Source organism: Anastrepha ludens, chromosome 2 (genome assembly GCF_028408465.1).
Source record: "Anastrepha ludens isolate Willacy chromosome 2, idAnaLude1.1, whole genome shotgun sequence".
Classification (NCBI taxonomy): domain Eukaryota; kingdom Metazoa; phylum Arthropoda; class Insecta; order Diptera; family Tephritidae; genus Anastrepha; species Anastrepha ludens.
Genome location: NC_071498.1, coordinates 124,974,733 through 124,998,895, shown reverse-complemented (window position 1 = coordinate 124,998,895; position 24,163 = coordinate 124,974,733). Strand labels below are relative to the sequence as shown.

The 24,163-nt window shown below is 39.2% G+C and overlaps 1 long non-coding RNA gene across 1 annotated transcript in view; it reads left to right on the top strand.

Annotated features, from left to right (window-relative positions):
• LOC128855266 (uncharacterized) overlaps positions 1 to 22,682 on the top strand; it is a 158,689-nt gene extending 136,007 nt beyond the window's left edge. Inside the window, exon 3 of the long non-coding RNA XR_008453705.1 lies at positions 22,404 to 22,682. This is a non-coding gene — a long non-coding RNA (uncharacterized LOC128855266). The remainder of the gene's footprint in view (positions 1 to 22,403) is intronic.
• Positions 22,683 to 24,163: the final 1,481 nt, after the last annotated feature.

The window sequence follows — 24,163 nt, the reverse complement described above, 5'->3', positions numbered from 1 at the left end:
TCGACGAAGACATGATTTCCAAGGCTGAATCCGACCCGAAATTCATCAAACGCAGACGTGGATTTTCGAGTATGCCACGAAATCTAGGCATCAGGCGAGTGAGTGGTGTCAGGTAAAAAAGAAAGCGAGACTCACCGGTTTTATCGACTAAAACGGAATATTTTCCAAAAGGTCAGACACCTGATAGGGAATATTATTTGCGCCCTGTCAGACGTTAACGTGAAGCTATTCACCAAAAAAGAAAAGATTTGTGGCAACCAACTCGTTTTGCACACTGATAACTCACCGTCGCACAGTGTCATTAACATCCATCAATTTTTGACCAAGAATGAAATGAATACCATCCAACATCCAACAGACATCGAATTTTGCTGATATGGTTCACTGAGGGGTTTTTTCTGTTTGATCGATTCAAAAAACCTCCTCGGGGAACGCGTTTTAACACACGAAAGTAGAAGTAATGGAAAAGTCGAAGACGGCTCTGATGATATACTGAAATGTTTCGAGAGCTGGACCAAACGCTGGCATGATTGCGTCAAATTTGATGTGGAGTACTTTGAAGGCGATAAAATCACTATCGAGCAATAAATTTATTTTTTTTGAAGTCACTGAATATATTTCGGGAAACGAAAGTCAAAATATATATAGTATATTCGACCAGTAGCAACGCTTCGGTGTGAAGCGTGGACACTGAAAGCAGATACAATTACACAATTAAGGATATAGGACATAAGAATAATAAGAAGAATACTGGGTCCAGTACGAGAAAAACGTGGGCTCTAACGCATCAGATATAACAGCGAGCCAGAGAAATTCCTAAAGGGGTAAACGTTTTGCAATTTGCCAAGTAGCAGCGCGTCCGATGCCGAGAATACGTTTGGAGAATGATAATATAGATGAAAGAAATTCTAGATTCACGCATGCTTATTGAAAAGCGAAGAGGACAGCCGCGGAAGCGATGGTGAGACAAAGTTGAGGACAATCTAAGAAGCATAGGAGTGACCAACTATCGAAGTCTGGCTATGGCCCGAGATGCATGGAGAAGAATTGTGGAGGAAGCTACGAGGCTCGCAATGAGCTTTTGTGCTATGAATAATGACGATGAACATATACCGGAAACTTTTTGAGCAAAGTGGTATATGAATGAATATATTTTTCCAAAAAGTTGAGCAAAACATTGAATGTCAGCAACAAAGTTTTCGGGCAAATTACAATTATTTATTTACTCCTAGTGGATTTTTGTTGACCGGGATACGTACATACACACAAATGCACACATATACATGTGCATAGGTTTATATGAACTATCGCAGCTGTGCTACTCCTACCTCACGTTTTTGCAGCGTTACATTCCACATTCCAAATTCTACATTTCACTTTCGAGCTATTTTGAATACCACATTGTTTTTGTTGCTGCCCATTGTTGTTTGCTTCTCATCTAAAAAGCATTAAACAACAACGTCAATTGCAAACAGTGAGACAGCAGTGTCAACAACAACAACAGCCACAGCGAACATCATGAACGCCAAGAGCCAAGCAACGGAAAGGTAGAGATCGGGGCGATGTTGTTGGGAGTTTTCATCTGCTGCGCTGTCCATTGCGGTGAGTGATTTCATTTCAGCAACAGCAATTGGCACAATGGATATACATATGTATGTATGTATATGTGTGTGTATGTAGGTATGTATGTATGCATTCACGAGCTCATACCCACGTTTAACTTGTGCATTGTGGCAAGTTTACATAACTTCAGGTTCGCTTTGGCCAATTCATTGCGATGGATTTGTGTCACAGAAATGTTACGAATACGCTGCGAGGTATGACATCCGTTCGTTAGAGACCGAGGCAAGTGGACGCTAGGTTGCTGGGACGATGGAAGGACAAGGGGCATTGCAGCTTTTGTGAATAAGCTGTGGAGCGCCGAGCACTTATTGAATGAATGATGTTGTTGTTAATGTTGCAACTGCTACTGCATATATTTCTTTTTGTTTTTGTTGTTGTCGCTGTTGCTGTTGTTGGCGGGATGTTGTTGCCCAACGGATGTCAGACCGCATTCATTTCAGTTATTTACTAGATTTTTATCAATTCCATGCTGTCATTCAGTATTCCACTTGTACGCTGTTCTGCTCGCCTCTCATTCTATCTACCTTCCCTTCCCTCTTTTCTCTTTAATGCTTACATTTTTTCTCCTTCACTTTCAATACGACTAAATGTTTGTATTTGTATTTTCTATAGCATTTTCTATGATTTTGTAATCTAAAATTTTTGCTGCTAATATTTACTTAGATAAAGTTTGCTCGCAGGCACACACACACACACATACAACCGCACACTGAAGCTCGAGATGATGATGGAGATAGCGATTGTAAAGTGAAGGAGTGTAGTGGTGTTGATGGCGTCGGAATTCGAAGAGATTAGCAGCTGTCATGAAAAGTGTTGAGAATTGGATGAATTGCAGTACTTTACGCTCCTGTTGGTACTTTTCATTACTGAGAATTGGTCATTTGAAAAAGCGGATGTTTACTGATGTTGCGATATTTTGTGGAGATTTTGAAAAAAGAAATATTATTTCGAGTTAAGATAGGGAGAAATTTTGTTGGAAGGACTTTAGTCTTTTAGCGGCCGTGAATGGTGTCACAATTGAAAAAATTGCTTCTAAGTAAGAGCTTAGGCTTTCTAAACAAACAGCACCTAGAAAAAGAAAACGAAAATAAGACATTAACTGTTTTGCTTTTTTTCTTGCTAAGATAAAAAAAAAAATAGAAAACTTACCAAAAATTATATGTTGCTGATGGTTACTTTGATCATAAGGCATTAAGTCGTGCAAACGCAATTTCGAGTATTTGTTATATGGAAGAAAATACAAAACACTGTCAATAACTAAAAATTGTAAAAAAATCAACGCGAACTTTTAGTTACTTTAAACTAACACAATAACTGGTCACAAAATTGTACACACAGAAATTTCAAAAAATTCATACTAAAAAGTTTAAAATTTGTATGAAATTAAACATTTTTTTTAATATGCCAAGTTTAAAAATTGTGTAATTTTTTGTCACGGTATTAACTATTTATGAAAAAAAAATAGTCCAAACTTTATAATCTAACGACCGTAGAGACGAATCCGTTGCAGCTGTTCTGTTTAGAAATCCCAGGGATGAAACACCAATTGGTAGAACAAGTTTTTTTTAATATTCCCGCTCCTCGACAGTCAAAGGCAAACCCTTGCCGAAAAAAGTGGCATGAAAAAAAAAATTTCGTTCCTCAAACCCAAAAACCGTATCTTTCCAATCCTTACTCCTGCATAAAAGTCAGCGCATGATTTGTGGCTGCTAAAATTAGCGAAAAACAAAGAAAAAAACACAGTTACACATTGCATCAGTGGCGCCAGCAAGAGGAAGTGGACAATCGCGGTAATAGCGCAGAAACACCAAATTTAGCGAAGCCCTCAACCATTCTTCTGGCAGAAAAATATGGAACACAGATGGCGCTCTAAACAGTTAGAAGGTGTTATGCTTAAGCAACGATAGGTGGGCAATCCCACTACTTAGGCCTGGTAGCGGCAGGCTAATTACCTACCCTGTCAGAAAGCAAAATAGATTAACAAAAATAACGCAGGACTGAGTTTTGTCGAGGCTCTATGCTCCCGAGTGGAATGAACAAGGAAAAAAAAATTTTGCGGTGCTATTATTTTGAACATGGATGTAGAACTGAAATTCTTCCTTTTAAAATTCAAAACACCAAAATTTTTTTAAGGGAAGCCAAAGTTAATTTAGACTTGCTGGTATCGAAATCTGATTATCTCTAAATATTCCTATTTGCCATTTTAGAGATTGCTTTTCGTTATTGCCAGATCTTATCTTTGGGCTAAGAACTTTTGTTTAGCAGTAGTGATTTGAACGACGACATAGACATAGTGCAGCGAATAAAGATCCAGCGGCTACGTTGGCTGGGTCATATCTTCCGAGCGAGTATAAACGCTCCGACTCTGAAAGTATTCGATGCGGCATCAGCTGGTGGTAGCAGAGGAAGGGAAAAGCATCCTCTATGTTGGTAAGATCATGTGGACAAGGGCTTGGCTCCCCTTGATGTTTCCATCTAGCCCCGGTTAGCTCGACCAAAATCGTGTAAACGGTTATTCCGCCAATCAGAAAGAAGAAAATTTGAACTACAGGGTAGAATTAGGAAAGCTAAATTAAAAAAGAATTCCTAATCAAAAAACTTTATTTCAATAATTATTCATTCAAAGAAGAACAGAGCGGATTTTATTTTCTTCCAATTACTTCCTCCAAATCTTGACCGTTACATTAGTTACAGCCTTGGAATCTGACCTCCGCACCCCGTGCCAAGCGCTGTAGAACGGATGTGGGATTTCCATTAACTTTGCGACTGATATTTTCTTTTAGTGCGGAAACCCAGTGACTTCGTGGGTTCAGTGGGTTCGTTTCATGGACTTTACTTTTGAAGAGCTCCACCTACTCTACCTCTATGAACGGGCGACCCATGTGACCAGAATATGTCACCGAAACGGCTTATCAGTTTATTAGGAGAGAAGACACACAGTTACGCCATGGTTCCTTTCTCATTATTAGAAAGAAATAATCGTTCACTTATGCCGCGAAGAGATACCGTCTTCAGAAATTACTAACTCTCGACGATTTTCAAAAAAATTTTGTTCGGTTATAGATGGTTATGTTGATAGTTTAATAGGGTTCTAGCTTTTAAATTTGTTTATCTACACCTCCATTTGAATGAAAATGGAAACACCTTCCATGCTTTGAATGTAATATGAAGTTAAATTTGAAATCTTTTCATATAGACGGAATGGTTCCAGTTAAGACGCCAGTCTCAGCCTCATAATCCATTACATGAGGCAGACATCTTAAATCACCTGTTCCAGTTAGATGCCGACGAAAGAAGAACGCCAAAGGGGACTCTGGAATTCTCTTTTGTTACTACTTCTATTTATAACATTTATCTAGTCCACTTCATGCATCTCAGCAAGTTATCTGAAGTTGTATTTTTATCTGTAAAATAAAACCATATTTGTAAAGTTTTTTTCACTTTATTTTAATTCACATTTCTTTGTATATCCCTCAGCATGTAAAGGAAACTTTACGGTATTATAGCTTAGTGAATTATCTTGACCCCGCTAGTCACCGCCACCGCTCATAACACATCGCTCGTCGTCCAACGCTCATCCGCAATTTACACTATTATTTGTGGCATGTAATTAAAAATGCAACACACGCTGCCTACATTGCACCGGGCGACTCCTACGACCGCTGCCACGACAGCATTCATAACGAAACGAATACGCTCCACGCTGCGCTGGCGCTGTACTGAGTGGCGAAGGGTGACTTGGTTGGCTGAACTTTTTAATGGGCATTATTTTCAGAAATAAATTATAGCAATGAATAGTAGGGTAAGTGTGTTGAAGAGAGGAAAGAGTAAGAGAGAAGCAAACGGCAAAACGGAAAGGCGGCGCACAACAAAAAAAGAACAGAAACAAAGAGCAAAAAAAAATTAAAAAACCTTAAAAAAAATCAGATTAAAAAAAGCAAACCCTTGCTCAAACACGAAGAGATAAAACCGTTAACATTTCACTTGATATATTTATAAAGTCAGCGGGAGTGGGCTCAGGCAGGAGAATGTGAATAAAGAATGTGGCAGTGTGCGCATGTAACGCAGTTTAAAAGGCCGTGCAGAGGAAACAGAAGTTGCGGCGCGGTAAGTGACGTTCAAACTGCGAAGCCGTAGGAACGAAAGCGCGCGGAGAGCGCATATGAGAGAAATGTTTTTAAGTCAAACTTTTGAACTAAATCAGAAATGCAGAAACGAACAAACTTTATGCGAGTTGGAGTTAAATACAAAAATAAGAAATTAAGATGGAGCACATGAAAAAATGGCTGCAAGATAAAAAAAGTTAAAAAAAAAGAAAGCACAAAAGTGAACAAGAAAATTCCAGGGAAAAAGGAAAAGCGAATGGAATAAAGTTGTGGCATGAGCAACAATAAAAAGCAAGCAATTTGACGCGTATTAAGTGCGGGGAGTAAAGAATTCGCTAAGTGATGCTGCCAAGAATTAAGCTGAGCATAGAGGCGGCACCGCAGGAAAGCTTGGCTAAGAGCGAGCGTATGAGCTGAGAAGCATACCAAGGCAATGAGACTTCGCTAACGTGACAAGTGAAGAGAAAAAAGTGAAAAAGGGAGAAGAAAAATTAGAAAAAAGTAACATAAACTATTAAGAATGAAATGCAGGCAAAAGAGTGACACATGCACATACCCATACACACGCACGCACTTTCACACGCATGACCAACGAATGGAGTAGAGCAGATACCCTCGCAATGTACCAGAGCTGAACTTTTTTGATATATTTTCATACTTTGATAAAATTCTCATGCTGAAGTTAAGAAACATAAATAAAACATCGAGGCAACTAATGGACTATGAATAAGTTCGTGCGGTTTTTTTTTCGAAATTTGAAACTTTATTGACGTAAAATGGTTACAAATTTAATATTCAAAATATTGTCCATCGCTTACTACTACTTTTTCCCATCTTTCTGGCAATTCACGGATTCCCTTTGTGAAAAATTCGGTCGGTTTTGCCGCAATCCACGAATCGATCCATTTTTTGACTTCATCGTAATTACGGAAGTGCTGGTCAGCCAGGCCATGTTGCATCGATCGGAAGAGATAGTAATCGGATGGCGCAAGGTCTGGACTATACGGCGGGTGGGGTAGGACATCCCATTTGAGCGTTTCTAAGTATGTTTTGACCACTTGTGCAACATGTGGCCGAGCATTGTCATGTTGCAAAATAACTTTGTCGTGTCTATCGGCGTATTGCGGCCGTTTTTCTCGCAGTGCTCGGCTCAAACGCATCAATTGTCGTCGGTAGACATCCCCCGTAATCGTTTCATTCGGTTTCAGTAGCTCATAATACACAACACCCAGCTGGTCCCACCAGATACACAGCATAACCTTCAGGCCATGAATATTCTGCGCCGACGTCGATGTTGAAGCATGGCCAGGGTATCCATACGTTGCCCGACGTTTTGGATTGTCGTAATGGACCCACTTTTCATCGCCAGTCACAATTCGATGCAAAAAACCCTTTCTTTTGTGCCGTTGAAGCAGTTGTTCGCATGCCATAAAACGGCGTTCAACGTCTCTTGGCTTCAATTCATACGGCACCCAATGGCCTACCTTTCGGATCATTCCCATGGCTTTTAAACGTTTGGAAATGGTTGATTGATCAACTCCCAAAGTTTTTGCAACCTCTTCTTGCGTTTGAGCCGGATCTTGATCGAGCAATTCCTCCAATTCGGTATCCATGAACTTTGGCGGCGCACCCTCGCGTTCTTCGTCTTCCAAGCCAAAATCACCACTTTTAAAGCGTGCAAACCACTTCTGGCACGTTCGCTCAGATAGAGCATGCTCACCATAAACTTCCACCAAGATACGATGACTTTCGGCTGCTTTTTTCTTCATATTAAAATAATGAAGAAGAATTCCCCGCAAAAACACATTATTTGGCACGAAATTCGACATTTTCAAGTGTGGTAAAAATATTGTTGTTTACGCTTCAAATAAAAAACTTATACTGACGTTTGTGCCTTACGACAGTAGCTCTCCAATGAATGTTTGGAAATGTGGATCGATGGAATAATAATCAAGTTACGCCATCTGTTGTAAAACCGCACGAACTTATAAATAGACCTATTATAAAGCACATTTTAGTGCTCGCATTGCGTGCAGCGACACTTAAGTGGATGCGGGCTAGTGAGCTGTGGAAGTGCGTTTTAAATAGCTAGATGCCCTTTCAATCAATAAACGCATCTCTGCATTCGCTGGTTGTGAAGGAACTTCACTCCTTACCTTCACTTGGACAGATTCTGAGATCTGCCACACTTCATAATTACCTTCGCACAGCAGCACCACCATGAAAGGTGACTTCGGTCGATGTGTTCTTAAAAAAAAAAGCTTGGTAAATTGCGATGCAGATGAAAATACAGTAGAAGTAGCATCGCAAGGGAATTTTGATGGCTCTAGTCTAGGAAAAATCTGTCGACATGATGAGCCTCCCACCATGATTGTGGATGCGGCTCAAATTAAATTAGGTCTGCCGCAATGCATAACCTCGTTTTTATCTCCGGCCAAAGACTTTCCCTCGGGACGCGTTGCCCAAAGTAGTAATTGCGAATTAACCTTTGGTGAGCGTTTATACGTATCAGTCAGTCAATTACCTAGTTGTTCCCTAATAATCTATTTTTGCACTGTACTCGGATTTTTAACTTTTATTTTGGGTAAAGGTTTTGATAGTTTAACTCCCTTCATAAGAGTAGTGCCGAAAGAGCTGGTGATAAGGAGGTGTAGGGTGATTGCTTACGCGGATGATGTGGAAGTAATTGTTAGAGGAAAGTTTGTAGATACTCTGTTTGGCCGAGCTCCTCGATCTATTTATGGCATGCGCCTTGATGTTGTTCCACAAATGGAGGGACCTACAGTTTCAAGCCGACTCCAAACGATAAATATTTTTATGGGGAGCTTTTACATGGCAGAAATACACTCGGGGCTTTGCCATCGCCTCTATAGGCAATATTGGCAAAACATGGAGCCTCTCACCCAGAGTTGTATTTTGGCTCTGTAATACCTTTATAAAGCCAATTTTTTTGTCTGGTAGAACTCACTGAAGAGGATGACATCGGTGAATTAACTAGAGATAGAGTTAAAAGGTCTGCAATGTTAAACGTAGTACCTGTAAACATAGCAGGCAAAACTGCCGCTCCAAGTGCCGTAATTCGACTGAGGGACTCTCGCTACAGGCTGGATCTCACTTACGGATACTGAAGTATCATTAGAAACTTAAGGTTCATCCCTTGCCGGCGACTCAATGTACAGCCTTGCTTAGACCAAGCGGAACATTCGCCACTCTCATAACATCAAGAGAGGAATGGGCGGTGTGCAGAATTTGGAGACAGGAGTTGGCTCAAGGTTCGATGGAAGGCTTAGCGGTGGTGTATTCTGCCAGGAGCTCCCACATCAGACTCAAGTTCAGAATCAAGTTCAGTTTACTGAACTACTGTAGTGTTTTCCGAGTAGTGGTAGCTGAAATCAAAGAAGCAGCTAATTGGCTACTCACTTGTGTAATAACTGGTCAAGGAATGCCTGGCTTCTTTGATATAGAGCTCATCTGGGTATCTGGTCATAGCGACATTGCGAGAGGATTAACCACTTGCGGTTTAATTTTGAAAAGTACACAAACTTATAAGGTCGAGAAAAGTTTTTGTCTTCGTGTGGATCGGAGGCGTTCGAAGAATCTTCCGGGGTTGACAAAATCTCAGTTCTCGAGTTTTGTGTTTGTCTTCACAGGACACTATCCGCGAGGTTTGCATGCTGTGAGACTCGGCATTACCTCGAGTCAGTAATGTTAGCATCTCTTAGTTAGTAGCATCTCTTGGAAGGACACACTCCAAGTTTGAGACAGGTTGGTATATTTCTTTGTGGTTGGCATTCGTTTCAATCGAGAAAGTCGAGTGATTTCCCTTTTCCATCACAGCAACGCACCAGCTCACGTATCAGTAGTTTTGATCGCAAATTAATTGAAATATGGTTCCAACTTATTTAACATCTCCCCTATTCTCCAGACTTGGTTCCTTCGGATCGCTCGCACTACGATTTGTTTCCCAATTTGAAGAAATCGCTGGTGGGAAAAATATTTAATTCAACCAAGAAGGTGATTGCAGAAAGGAATGAGTATTTTTAAGACTTGGGCAAACCCTTTAATAGGGAAGGGATCAACAAACAAGAACATTATATGTCTAAAACGGACTAAGTCAAAAAATAAGAAAAGGTTCATCTCAAACAATTAAGTAGTTTTTATTTTTTCACGGATTTTTTAAACAACCCTTGAGCTTGTCAGAGTTACCAGATAAAAAGTTTTCGCCTAGAACGCCTAAGAAGCTGCAAAGAATTCGCCATCTTTCCATTTTTAAATTTTTATTTTTCTATGTTTAAGAAAGTTACATTTTTTGTCGGTCGATTTCTTTGGCAATGTTATGATGAAATTAATTGAAGCCAATCTTGTGGGACTTACACAGTAATTAAAAATTTTAATTTTGAATAATACATTTTTTCACTTTATAATTTCTGCGAAGATTACATCGGGTCCTGCTGCTTTATTATCACAGCAACACTGGCATATAAAATCTATAGGTTTACATTCATAAGGCACTTTTTTCGGACAGTTTTACTGTTTTTGGATGAGTGGGTATATGTGTGTGCCTATACAGTGGAGTGCACTCTCAAAGAAGGTGCGAAGCGGTGTTAAAATTAATGAGGAATGTCACTCCTAAATGTCACTTAGAAGTAAAGCGAGCAACGAAAGAAGTTAACAGTTGTATATGAGTGAAAAAATATTACTATGCGCAGAGTTATTCCATCTAGTGAAAAAATATTACCATGCGCAGAGTTATTCCATCTATGCCTATGCACACCACGTGTATGTATGTATGTGCGCTCATACAAATGGCGACGCTTCTTGCTTGCAACTTGCCGCTGCTTGCTGCCGCTCAAAAGACAATATGTGACATTTTTGTTGTTGTTGTTAAGCCTGTTTGTCTAACGATGTTGCAATTTCTCTGACTTGCTTGCTAAGAGCATTTCTTCTTCTTTGCCAAAGTACTCGTGCATTGGAGTGCGCCACTGAAGTTGGCGCACAATTTTTGAGATTTCCGTTCCTGCTACTTCTATTTTTGTGGCAAACTTGACTGCACTTGTATTTATGAGGGAATTCTATGCAATAAAAAACGCATAAAGTTATATTTACGCAATAAATGCGCAGCAAATATGGCTAAAGCAGCAACACCTGCCGGTTAGGCGGCCACGAATCACACTCCACCCGTTGCCATAAAAGCACAAAGCTTTGTCATTTTGCCATGTCACAAATATCTGAACACAGATGCACATGTATGCATAAATGTTTATGTGGATGTGTGGGCGCTTAATGTTGTGGCTTGGTGGTTGCCTCTCAACTTGCCATATTTTATTTTTATTTTTTGGCATTTTGTTGGTTCTTGTATCTGATTTTGTTTTTCTCTTTGATACCCCAGTACAATCGACTGCTGCAACCGCAACGGACAAAAGGCGCCATGTCATGGGTTTTTGTTCTTTTAGCTTTTGGCTTTTATCGGGATTACTTGAGTTTTGTTGTTTGCAGCATACAGGTGTTACTACGGATGTGGCAACGCTAGTATTGTCGCCTAGTTCCATGAAAAACAAAATCATAAATTCTTTCCGAAGTGAACTGATATTAATTTAATGGCACACACAAACACACTGTGAACTGTTGCAAGGTATAAACGCGAAGTCAAGTGGGCCTTTAAAAATAGGGGCATCAACAATGTTTCAAACCCGCTGTTGTGGTATCTGCATAGGTAAGAAAAATCGTGGAAACAAAAGAAATAAAATATCAACAAATAAAGTGTCATAAGTTTTGTGAGTCGCGAAAAAGTTTGAGAATTTTTATTGACTAACCACAACAACAGCCATAAATCGCAAGCAACATACACACCTACACTTTCTTCATAGAGCGTTAGGAGGTTTGCTGCATTGGAGGTACCACACTAATAGAGTTAAGGAAAAAAACACAGGAAAACATACTTGCAGTAGTTCTTCTAGTTGAAGTTGCAGATAAATATTCTTAGTTTATCAACACAATTTTGCACAATGGCCATATTTCTAGCAAAACTCTTCGTGAAGAATTGCCTTCTCATGATCGTAGTGACTCTTCACCAACGGCGGCAGCAAACGCAGCGAGACTAAGAACTGGAAAACTTCGCGGATGTGGTTACCCATGGCACTCAAAGGAGTGCTTGCAACACAGACGAAATTGGTGGCAGACGTGCAATGGCAGTGCGGCTGATTTTAATGGCGTCAAATGCACTGTTATTTTCTGCATGAATGCGGGCAATCGGAAGTGGAAACTTTTAAGCTTTTCCTTATGAATCTTGAATGAAAAATTGGCTTGTGTTTTTCAACAACTAAGTAACCAAACAAAAAAAGTTAATACATAAAACCAAAAAAAAAAACGCATTTGCATGGAAACATTCACGAATCAGCTGCTGTATTTTCTGATGCGATCGGTTCAATTACAAGCGCATAAATCTTAATATGGTTTTTAGAAGTAATCCTGGTTCAAGGTTGCACTGATAAATAATTTTAGGAAAAACAATTCCATCAGCAACATCACAGCGAATGAGGAACCCAGCCTGAGGAAAATCAAATGCAGAAAGGGGCTATGGATAGCTCACACGCTTGACAAACCAACAGATAGCATCACGAGAATGGTACTGAACTGGAACACGCAAGGGAGCATAGGTCACGGTTGGCCAAAGAACACTTGGAGAAGGTTGATGTTGATCGAACTAGCAGATGTCAATATCATATGGGACGACGCAACCCCTACAGCCCAGAACCGTGTACGACTTCCGAGTGGAGTCAACAAAGAAAAAAAGGGCATCTTACCCGACTCGTTTTAGTAAAATTTACTTTGGGCTGGCAGTTAATAATCAATCAAACTCAAAAGCAGTGAGTTATTGTGGCTTGCAACCTATAAGAAATGGACGTGGTTATGGTCCGATCCAAATAACATAATATTTAAGTCGGATCTAACATAATTGAGGTGAGGAGCAACACGCACACCAAGTGTGGGCGAGTTTTATTAAGGCGTTATCGATATGCGCGCTTTTACCAAAAGTTGGTGTCTGACGCCCATTTTTCAAAATTTTAATTGCTTTACTTTTATTTTTCTCTTTTTTGGTTCATCGTTTTTATCGGCGTGGTCAAAAACCGATTTCGTCCATTTTGAATACCTTTACCTGTCTTGGGTAAAGAATAATTTCGGGATAGAAGTTAATTGGGAGGAAAAAATCCATTATTTTCTCTGTAGAGGGCTGTAGTGATCGATATCTCGGAAAGTATCGATCAAAAGTAAAGTTTATGCAGGTTGTCAAGGTGGCATTGGTGTTTTTTGTTTGCTTCATTCAAGTCGCTAAAATTGTGAATCCCATTCAGGTATTTTTGATGCTAAAGAAATTATCGATAATGTCGATAATATCACAGAAATAATCGAAGTCGACCGGTAGTAGTCGTAGCATTGCCGCGGAACTAAAGATTGGCCGTAAAACAGTTTTAAGCCATTTGCCCATAATAAAACAGTGGTTGGAGACAGAAATGGCTTGTACGTTTTGTTCAACTTGGTCAACATGGCTTAAGCGGTTATCGCACTAATCTAGAAGGAGAAGATCGAAGAAGGAATTTGAATTTACAGTGAGTTTTAATAAATGTAATCCCATCGTCTCTCTGTCTCTGACGTGAGCGGAAGCATTGTTGACTTGTGATCCAAATGTGCTAGAGAAGACCGCAGGTAGCCAATGTGATGCCGGCAGATGTCGCACAAAAAAAACGATTTGGTCCTCCTAACGGGAGATACATATTGGACTTCGGTTGATGCTTATAACAGTCATATGTTTATTCCATGGCTTACGTTTCGTCAATTCAAGATTATGCTCGAACTATAGCTACACTATTGATCCCACTTATTGGGTTTTGCAAAGCCTGGACCGATAAGTAGCTCAAGTTCCATTAAGCATATCGCAGTTCCAATAAACTTCAACAAAATGTCTAAATACCCAAAAAGATTCAGCTCCAATCGTGTGGCGCAGAAGCTTGGACGATGACAACAACCGATGAGGCATTCCTTGGAGTGTTTGAGAGAAAGATTCTGTTGAAGATTTTTGCACATTTGCACGTTAGCGGCGGCGAGTACCGCAGATGGAATAATGAGCTGTATAAGGCTTACAACGATATAGACATGGGGCAGCGAATAAACATCCAGCGAGTTCGTTGGCTCAGTCATATCGTCCAATTGAATACAAGCTCCGCAAGTATTCGATGTGGTACCAGCTGGTTGTAGCAGAGTAAGAGGAAGGTTTCCTCTGCGTTGGAAAAATCAGGTGGATAAGGACTTGATTTCACTTGGTGTTTCCAACTGACTCCGGTTCTTACGAAAGAACGTCCAAGAAGTGTGTAAAAGTGAAAGCTTTCGATCATGTGGAACCCCATTCAAGTGACAAATCAAGTAAGAGTGACCACACTCAAGATATTCATAAATATGACTGGGTAATTACGGATGACAAAAGTTACGTCAAAGCAGACTTTAAAGAGATTCAGGATTTTATACTACAACGAAGAGGGTAGGAGTTCCAGGTGCTTTTAAGCTATAAATTCTGTGCAAGTGCCCCAAAAAATGTTTGGTTTCCCAAGCCAAACCAAGCCAGTGTAGTATGAAAATAATATTCATTACCATGGGCATTAAAAGTCAAAAAATTTGTAAGAAGGGGTGTTTGCAAAAACGTTTGTTGTCATTCATAAAACAACATAAAGGTTCAGTTCTGTTCTGATCGGATTTAGCATAGCATTACTATAGCCGTCCTGCTATGAACTGGTGTGAAAATCACGGGGTAAATATTGTTCAAAAGAACCCTAACCCACCAAACTGCCCCAGTGGAAAAAATTGGGCAGTTGTTAAAAGAAAATTGCTAAAACTAAAAAGAAAAATTAAAATTGAGTAGCAATTTAAATTGAATTGGCAGGGAGCAGCAGATACCGTAGCAAGAACTAATGTCGATCGCCTAATGAGAGGAGTATTTCTTGTATATGATTTCTTTGTTTAACATAGTACACCCACAGCCAAAAACTTCCACCCCCTCCTTCTGACACTTTTCTCCAGGTTCACCCACGTCCACTCACGTTCACCCAATAAAAATAAAATCCAAATTGTTTTGATAGCTTAAATAAATTTGATGTTATAACGATTGTTGCCCAACGAATATTTTTCGAGTCCATTCTTTAGTTCGAGGGTCGATCCTAACGACAGGGTGTCCCACCCTTTATATGGACTGCTTGTTAGTTTTTAAGTATATTTTAAAGACACGAACGTTCCCTAAAACTAGTTAAAGTGCCAAGCTGATTCAGCACCAAAGCCTCTATGCACTCGCCCAAATGCTGCCTCTTGCGTATTAAAAGCAAATATTACGAACAACTTGCAATGCCGCATGCCGCAGCAACGCCATGCATTCAAGGAGTCGTAAAATGCAAATTCTAAGGGTAATTAAGATTTCGCGAACATGTTGGCGTGTTGCAAGAACACATTGTAACCGGCACACCCATACAGCACAAACCAAGCAAGAACAGTGAAATTAGGAAACCAAACGAACGAAGACACACGCGGATGTCGCTGTCGCTCAAGACAAACAACTCCGAAGGCAGGCGGCAAAAGGTAAAGAAATTCAAGACAGAGAACACAGAAGACAAAAAAAAAGAAGCAAACACATTGAATGGAGAAAGAATGTAAAGCATGTGGTGCAACACAGTGGTAAAAACGTTGATGACATTGTCTGTAGCTGCAACACATTCGCTGGCATAACATGCGTGCACACACACACACATGCTCGGTGGGGTCGGGTGAACACAGCGTTGCATTTGCATAATTCAAATAGTCACAGTAATTGTTACTCGCGCTGTTGCGACACTGTTGCCGCCTTAGTGGCATATAGAGCGCCGCAGCGACATTAACGACAGCAGTCCCTTTGGCGGCAGTCAGCTTCTAGTGGCGCTACACATCTTTATGTGTCATCTAACCTTAGCCAAAGGAAGTGCACTGCAAACACAAACACACACACACATCCACGAATGAGATACATCTACTTTTTCTGCCAGTTGTGTGCCGTTGTGTGTTGCCTCTCATTTTGTGGCTAAAAATGCTAATGGATTTAATTGAGTTGCGGTGCCGGAATGACATTAGGCCAAGTGAGTGTAGTACAACTGGCGCAAGGTGATGCAGCGTGCAAGTTAGTGGTAGTTAGTGTAGTCACTCATTATGCGTACATATTTATTCTAAATACTACCACACACATACGTAGTCACAGGTATTTGCACATACACACATTTTTTGTGGCGCACTACAAATAAAAACTTTGCATTGAGTCCAAGGCAATTTTGAGGCAAAGCGGAAAAAATTTTCGCTTTTGCAATTTCGTGCGCCATTTAACTTCCAACACTGCACATAAATTGCATAAGAAATATTGCCACATTTTTATGTGCTAGCACAGAATGCCACGAAGTTTGAAACGCATTAGCCCTGAAAGGATTCTATTACTTTAGCACATTAAAACTCGTTTTTGTTGCTTTTTGGCTTGCAAATTATTTTCCAACTAATGATTTTTTTGTTGTTTTAATAAATAAAATTGTACAAGGATGGCAAAGTAAATGATATCTGAACACAGATTGGAGATTAATAATAGGACTATGAATAAGTTCGTGCGGTTTTACAACAGATGGCGTAACTTGATTATTATTCCATCGATCCACATTTCCAAACATTCATTGGAGAGCTACTGTCGTAAGGCACAAACGTCAGTATAAGTTTTTTATTTGAAGCGTAAACAACAATATTTTTACCACACTTGAAAATGTCGAATTTCGTGCCAAATAATGTGTTTTTGCGGGGAATTCTTCTTCATTATTTTAATATGAAGAAAAAAGCAGCCGAAAGTCATCGTATCTTGGTGGAAGTTTATGGTGAGCATGCTCTATCTGAGCGAACGTGCCAGAAGTGGTTTGCACGCTTTAAAAGTGGTGATTTTGGCTTGGAAGACGAAGAACGCGAGGGTGCGCCGCCAAAGTTCATGGATACCGAATTGGAGGAATTGCTCGATCAAGATCCGGCTCAAACGCAAGAAGAGGTTGCAAAAACTTTGGGAGTTGATCAATCAACCATTTCCAAACGTTTAAAAGCCATGGGAATGATCCGAAAGGTAGGCCATTGGGTGCCGTATGAATTGAAGCCAAGAGACGTTGAACGCCGTTTTATGGCATGCGAACAACTGCTTCAACGGCACAAAAGAAAGGGTTTTTTGCATCGAATTGTGACTGGCGATGAAAAGTGGGTCCATTACGACAATCCAAAACGTCGGGCAACGTATGGATACCCTGGCCATGCTTCAACATCGACGTCGGCGCAGAATATTCATGGCCTGAAGGTTATGCTGTGTATCTGGTGGGACCAGCTGGGTGTTGTGTATTATGAGCTACTGAAACCGAATGAAACGATTACGGGGGATGTCTACCGACGACAATTGATGCGTTTGAGCCGAGCACTGCGAGAAAAACGGCCGCAATACGCCGATAGACACGACAAAGTTATTTTGCAACATGACAATGCTCGGCCACATGTTGCACAAGTGGTCAAAACATACTTAGAAACGCTCAAATGGGATGTCCTACCCCACCCGCCGTATAGTCCAGACCTTGCGCCATCCGATTACTATCTCTTCCGATCGATGCAACATGGCCTGGCTGACCAGCACTTCCGTAATTACGATGAAGTCAAAAAATGGATCGATTCGTGGATTGCGGCAAAACCGACCGAATTTTTCACAAAGGGAATCCGTGAATTGCCAGAAAGATGGGAAAAAGTAGTAGTAAGCGATGGACAATATTTTGAATATTAAATTTGTAACCATTTTACGTCAATAAAGTTTCAAATTTCGAAAAAAAACCGCACGAACTTATTCATAGTCCTATTAGTACTTAATTATCAGACTTCTAAAATTGAAAGCGTAGGACGGAGATTCATTCGGTTGGGACTGCATTCATTAAATTTTGTGGAGCTCTGTTTAACACAGATATACTTTGATTTTCTATGAATTAATTCATTTAATTTTTATTAAGACTATAGTTTAGCTAACTAACTCACAGACTATATAGAGTACAAAATCACTTAAAACGATTGCAAATAATTTATAATATTAAAAACAGAGATAATTTAAGAGATTCAAAAGGAAAGTCAAGCGATACAGCATTGATTATGGCATTAAAATCTCCATAGCATAAACGACGTATTTTGTTCCCATATTGCTACCATGAAATGGAACGCAATTTCGAAGAGTATTGGCTTTTTCGACTTTGGACGTGAATTTAATATATTTCTATTATAACTAAAGCTTGAGCTTCCAAGTAGCTTTCTTAAAATTTAATTTTCTATCGATTTCTGGGTATAAACTATTAAAAAGAATCCTCCAAGAGGACGAAAATATCCCAAGCCCGTGTGCCCAACCGAAAGTTTTAAAAATGGTTTATCAAGGAAGGATTAATAAAAAGCGAACGTTTTTGTATTGGGTATGGGAATAAGTTTCCGTTATTTGTTAGCCAAAGTTACGAATTATTTAAACAATGAATTGTGAAGTATATGCCATTGGAAGCTACAACCTTACTCCATCTCTCAGGCGGCATACGGATGCCTCTGACGAAAAATTCGAGTTCTTTTGACTTGATCCATTCGTTGAGTGAACCGCTCTCCAATAAGGGCTGACTGCATTGATCGGAACAGATGGTAACCCAAAGGCACAATGCCTGGGGAGTACGGCGGGTGGGGCAAGATTTCCCAATTCAATCCCTCTAAATATTTCTGAACTGATTTAGCAACGTGTGGCCTGGCGTTGTCATTCAGAAAAATCACTTTGTCATGCCTATCGTCCCATTCCAGGCGCTCTTCTTTGAGAGTTGCAAACAGTTATAGCTCATTGTAACCGCAAATATTTCTAGTCGGAGACCATTCGATGCCCTTATATTTCGAATATTAACAGGAAAAGCTTTGTGCAGACCAGCAAGATACTTGAATAACAAAACAAATAAGACATTCACTTCATTTTTGTTTGTGATAAGTGCAGATTTGAAATCTTCTTATTTTACTTGTACCTTTAAAATAAATATTAATATTTGTCTATTTCACAATCAGGCCCAAAAAATGAAAGAAATGAAAGAAAAGTTCACAACATTTTGTGAAGATGATTATTTCAAGCGATTTACGTATATTTTACGTATATATCATATTTTCCACTGGCGTTCGTTTAGTTGGGAATAATTTATTTAGTTAAATAGTTCCATCTTCTGCAATGGGATAGGACTCTGTACCAGACTCATCATTATTGAATATTTCTTCGCCTCAGTCATCACTATCATTGTTGTTTTCCACTAACGTCGTCTGCTTCTTTCAAAGTGCTAACCAATAAAAACAGTAACTCTCTTATTTAGACCAACTACAATACAATTTCAAAATACTTTAAATATAATATTAATTCGAATATTAAACAGCACTAAACCCGCGGAAGGAAAAATACCGTTTTTTTCGGATTCCCTTTTTAATTTTCTTTTAGTCCATCCGATCTCTAAAGAAATCTGAGTAGATCTTGTGTAGTCAAGGAGCCAAGATGGTCCCTTCTTCATACATCAGTACAAAAGACCTCAAGCCTGATTCGAACCTTCACCGACTTCTGACGTATGCGCAATTTCACCAGTCGTTCGAGACTTTTTAGCATAAAAGAAATCATGCTGATGGGTCTAAAGCTTTTGGGGCTTGTCCAAGAACGTGGTATATAGGCCAGTGCCAGGCATGCAGAGAAGATTTTCTTCAAGACTGATGCCACTGACTCTGCGCCTTCTTTCCGCATGACAGGATACATGCCATCTGGTCCGGACGACTTGTAGCCGGCAAAAGATTTGATGGCAAGTCGTCTTTCATTTCATTCGCGTATAAAAATACACCTTAATTTGCTAACGATGGATGTTAAGTACCCATAAAAGTGCAACACTGGGTGTATTACACCCAATCACTTTTTAAAAAAGTTTTTCGGAAAATATTTGCTTTTCATATCAAATTTTTATGTAGCTCAAAACGTTCAGTAATATGCGAATAACGATTACATCTTAAATTTTCGATGATTTTCTTTAAACATTTAAATTATGTAAGAAACTAAGCTAAGTGGATGGATTACACCCAAACGTTAGTAATGCAAGGCTAAATCCAATGCGTTCTAATAAGTCCTTACTTGTTACTAACAACACTTTTGCGGATTTGCGGCTATAGAGAGGCTTAAGATTTCAGAAATGGCATGGGATCTGAAAAGTTTAAATCACAAAATGGAAATTTGAGAAAAACTTTATGAACACGGCTCACCCTATTCATGGGCATCTGATTAGACAGGAATTACATTTGAGAACTATATGGCTCTATAAGTTTAGAGGCTTTACTCCTTACAAAGAAGTGAGTCTATTAAAAGAAACACTTTCACCAAACACTACGCCAAGGTATTTAGTTTCATCGAAACATTCCAAGGTGTTTACTTTGACGGTAGGATAAATTAACCTGGGCCAAGTTATGCTTCCTTATGAAAAAAGCAAAAGAAAAGTTGTATGCCCAAAAAGCAGATGTTTTTTATGAGGAGTTCTTTCTTGGCAGAAATACACTCGGCGGGTTTCCATTGCTTGCCTAAAGAGTTGAGACTACTAGTTGGTAGGGTCCGAGTTAGAAAGTTTCTCATAAAAAACAATCTGCCGTTTAGAGACAGCGACAAAATGTAGGTCCCTCCATTTGATGAAAAACATCAAGACGCACACCGCAAAAACGGAAAGGAGCTCGGCCTAACTAAATAAAAAGAAAAAATGTTTTCTTTTCATATGCAGCCCGCAAAATATCTATAGCACCCTAACATTTCGTATATGCTTACTTTTATTTCAATTATTTTCTTATAAAAACATAGTTAATTTTATACGAAAAGGCATATTAACTGAGGTTCAAAATTTTGAACAATATTTGGGAAAATCGGACGAATTTTTGCAAAAATTTCAAACTTTTTAATCAGAAATTCTCATTGATAAATTTTCACAAAAATGTTAAACTATTTTATCAGAAATTATCGAAATTCTCATTAATTTTTGACAATTTTTTCCTTTCATCGAGTTCCGTAATGCACAACAGCGTCTGAGAAAAAAAATTATAAGAAATCAGCATGATTTTTTAGTAACTTCCAATTTGCATTTATTATGCTAAGAGGATCGTTCGAAAAATTCGTGCAAAATTTAAAACTAGTTAGTTTTTTGAAGTAAATTTTTTTTTTGTTTTCGATATAGTCTCCTTGTAGACTTATAAACTTTGTCGAACGCTATTCTAGTTTGTTGATCCCTTTCGAATAATAACATTTGCCCAAGTCTTAAAATTCGTTTCTGCAATAATCTCCTCGTTTGAATAAAATCTTTTTTCCCCCAGCCATTTCGTCAAATTAGGGAACAACTAGTAGTCCTAGCGTTCCGAGGGGCCCAAGGTATCGAAGTCTGGGAAATATGGGGATGTGAAACGAGGTGGAACACTATTTCCATAATTTTGCGTCCACAACTGCCGAGGCGTGCGTGTTGATGGGAAGCGCGTTGTGCTAATGGAAAATCACTCGACTTCCTCAATTCAAATGAATGCCAAACGCAAAGAAATATACCGATCTGGCTGAAACGTGGTGTGTGTTATTCCAAGAGATGATATCACACTAACTAAATATCACGTTGATACGCGCTTGTAGGTCTGTCCCTCTGACTGTACCAGAATTGACTCTCGTAATATTTAATAAGTTTTAAAACTGCTTACCAAAAATATCTTTCTAGAAATTGTAAATAAGAATCATCGAATTGGAATGAAAAGTTTGCGGAGTTTTTCTAAGTTTTGTGTAAAATTTTAAATTTGTACTTGTATGGTTTTTGTTAGGTATAAGTATACTTTTGCTTAAAATAATAATAAGCATTAAGAAAAAAAAAGAAAGATGTCACTACTGCTCACAACGTTGAGGCCCTATAGTTTTTTTTTGCGGGCTGCTTAAATAAAGAAAGAAAATTTCAAGTAAGCTTAGCGCTGGAAATTGAGTCTTATTTGACGCCTCATATGACAACAAATGTTCTTCATGTATACAAAGGTAGATAACACTCAAATTCAGAATCTTTTTCACTTGCTTGCAATGATTTTTTTCTACCTCACGCACCTATCTCACTCATGTCTGTCTCTTATCTAAGCTCTTAGCCGGTAATTCGAGCAGATCCCGCTCGACGTGTTTGCCACAATCTCAGCAATGTGAAGTGTGCTTATCGGCATGTATACATGTATGTATGTATGTGTCTGTGTGTGTATGTATGCAAATAGAAAGCCTACCTCAGAGGGCTGTTATGTGTTGCATAATCTGAGATAAGAATGAGAAGAGATTCAACAGCTATTTAGCCAAGCCTGAAAGTGCACCTCTACCCCCGCCATAAACACCATAACACAATGCACACTCTTAAATCGGTCTATTGCTGCTGGCTTATTGCTTAATTAAGCTTGCAAAAAAGTAAACAATCTGTGCAACGCACAACACATTTTTAGCTGAGTATTTTGCAATGATTTCTCATGAATAAAGAAAAGAACTTAGATTGCATTGCAACTCACTAGTGCATTTGAATTTTGCTTTTCTACTTACAGTTATGTCCAATCGCATGAACGGAGCCTAAGCTGTCTACCTGAAGGTGGATGTGAACCATTAACAAGCAAACAAGAACAGCAAAGAGAGGACAAAGCAGAGGACTTCTGAACCAAATACAAATCATTTGTCGGCTAAGGGATTTGGGGAAACGACCGACAACTGCTGTGCATCATTAAAGACGGCCCAACACGTACGCAATCACACGTCCGCCCTGTAGGGAGTGAGCTATTGCAAATACTCTGCACATATACATATACTATTGCTGACTGACAGTTCACTTTGAGGTTTTGTGCCTGCGTGTGCCGTAATATAGTTTCTCTCGTGTGCTACTCGACGCAGCAGGTGAGTTTAATTATTCGCAGAATTTTCAGTTTTCTATTGAGTTCTTGCTGATTTTGAGTTTTTCCATTTGCATATGAAAAACACTGCTGTCCATGCTCGTAGTGGGTCAAGGTTTAAGACAGCTCAACGAAATGTAAATGATGTGAATTTTTTTCCCTGCTCTTTACGTTTCCCATTTATGTTGTTTTTGCGGCGCAACTCATTGGAGTTCAGGTCAGCAGTGTGTGTGACTTTATTAAGTGCAGAATTGTTAAATTAAAAAAATTTCGAATTTGAAAAATAAAAGTGACTATTTTAAGCCTTTAAAGGGTAACACCACTCTAGCGGCCGAAAAGCCCATACTTTGGCGATTTATTATGAGGGTATGAAAGAGTATTTAGTACGAAAAGCAACTGACTAGTTTTTTGTTTTTTAAATGCCTTCAGCGGAAAGGACAACAAACAGAATTTTTGGATGTGCATGGTGATTTTTATTCAAATCAAATTTTGTAGAACTGGTTTTGGTTTGGTTTTTAGGTCAGTAAGTAGTAGTCAACAAATTTTTACATGAAATAATAAAACAGCTATGTAGACTTCTTTCTCTATTTAAAGAAGAAAAAAAAAAAAACTCAAACAAAACAGCAACAAGGTTTGTGAAAAAATATACGTTGAGGGTAATATTTAGAAATTTACAGCGAGCGCACGGTAGTGGAGGACATGTAAAGATGTGGTTATAACTTCGCGCAACCATTATTGAGTTTTTTTTTTTTGCTCATTTTCAGCTAAGACATGACAGACTACAGCTTAACTCAAGAAATGAAGATACATGCAGTTATTGTCGTCGATCTAGAAATCTCTAATTTTCTTAAGTGTGCCCGTTCATTCATTCATAAGGTTCGCCGTAAATTGGAAGTATCAGACGACGATGTAGAATCTGTTGCAAAACGCAAGAAAATCGAAGAACGTTCTGAGACTGTCCGATCTACAGAATTGATTCAACAATCATCAGCAATCATTGACTAAAACCCTTCCAAATCAATGAGAGCCCTTCCGAGGGAGCTTAATGTTGCTGAAGGTCTTATCCGTCGAGTTGTTCATGACGATCTCCGGTATATATCCTCAGTTAAGCGCAAAAGATAGTTTATGTTGGAGCAAATACGAAATGTGTCATGCTATCCAAATGGAAACAAATGCTCCGGCTCTGAAATGATTCATTGCGGTAGCAGCTGGTGGTAGCAGAGGAAGAGAAAGTCCCCCCCATGCATTGAAAAGATCAGGCAGAGAAGGACATTGTGAAGGAGAATGCGGATAAATTTTTGGCCGGCTGGCTGATGTTCTCGTATAAGTCAATACCGATATGACCACAAGCTCTTTAGGCGTACATTAAAACCGTAAGCCAAGATGTTCAAGCCTTAACCTCGTAAAAGCATCATAGCTGT